The sequence below is a fragment of the Lycium barbarum genome, chromosome 4, assembly GCF_019175385.1.
Source record: "Lycium barbarum isolate Lr01 chromosome 4, ASM1917538v2, whole genome shotgun sequence".
In the NCBI taxonomy this organism is placed as follows: Eukaryota; Viridiplantae; Streptophyta; class Magnoliopsida; order Solanales; family Solanaceae; genus Lycium; species Lycium barbarum.
This window is the reverse complement of record NC_083340.1, coordinates 27,361,219-27,362,409: the sequence shown is the minus strand read 5'-3', so window position 1 is coordinate 27,362,409 and position 1,191 is coordinate 27,361,219. Positions and strand designations below refer to the sequence as shown.

Genomic DNA, 1,191 nt, shown 5'->3' with positions numbered 1-1,191 from the left:
TACAGACTTTGCGGACACTATTTTACCTCCTCTATTCTTTTCCAAAGTGTAGCCATTTTTAACCAATATTTTGACAAGTTATCATAATTCGTTAATTAATTAACAACTATCATTATAAACAAATCACCAAGTATTTTTCTCCTTAATTTCCTTCATGCACTTTATAACCAAACCGTTTGGCACAATGGGCACTAGAAATCTGATTGAAGCGTGAAACTGAAACTGTGGAAGAGAAATAGTCATATATCCAATATATTAACTCTTATAGAAACGAATGCAAAACATAAACAACTAATCAGAGTGGCGCAGCGGAAGCGTGGTGGGCCCATAACCCACAGGTCCCAGGATCGAAACCTGGCTCTGATATTAGAGTGGCTTCCAGTGTCCCTTTTTTGTATTAAATTCTATTTTTGCTCTTTGCATTTTTATGAGATTTCTTTTCATTTAGTTTCTCTCTTTATTTTTATTTGGCGGAATAGCTTGGTAGGTCCCTATACTTGACAAGTGAGGATGGCTCAGTGGTTAAGCACCTCCACCTACGACCGATAGGTCCTGGGTTCGAGTCACACTGGAGGGGAAGTGTGGAAACACTATAAATCCTCCTAAATGGGTGGGGAAAAAAAAAAAAAAGGTCCCTATACTTGTCCATTTTTGTCATCCCGGTGATCGTACCTACGAGTTTGCTAATTAAACCCTTCTACCCTTTAAAACTGAGCATTTTAAACACTTTTTCGGCCCGGTCATGATGCGTGTAATACAACCGCTTCCACGTCATTTAAAATGCCACATGGAAATTCCAAATTAAAAAAAAAAAACTTGGCATTTGTGAATTTCTACATAAACCTTTCCAATCAGTATATTCTGAATAGTGACGCCGTAGTGAAATTTCTCAGCCAAAAATCAACGCAAAATTAACATAAGAATGTCAAAAGCAGTTTTAAAATAGCAACAATGGCACAAAAAAGGACGAAGCAGCAGGGAAGTGTGACGGGTAAAACAACCACCAGAAAAATCAAAATAAAGCCACATCAATCACATTAGTAGCAAAATGTAACACTGTAGCAGCGAATAACAATGGTGAAATAGTGACAAGGAACAAAGAGAGAGACGGGATGGCCATGGCAGAGCTCGTCTAGAGCTGACTGACTTCCCAGTCGCTGGTGGTCAACTCCGGTGAGGCAAAGAAGAGAG

At 39.0% G+C, this 1,191-nt stretch overlaps 1 non-coding gene across 1 annotated transcript; it reads left to right on the top strand.

The window, feature by feature from the left end:
* Window positions 1–294: 294 nt before the first annotated feature.
* On the top strand, window positions 295–366 carry TRNAM-CAU (transfer RNA methionine (anticodon CAU)). The gene has a single exon. It is a non-coding gene; the product is annotated as a tRNA-Met (tRNA).
* The last annotated feature ends 825 nt before the right edge of the window (window positions 367–1,191 follow it).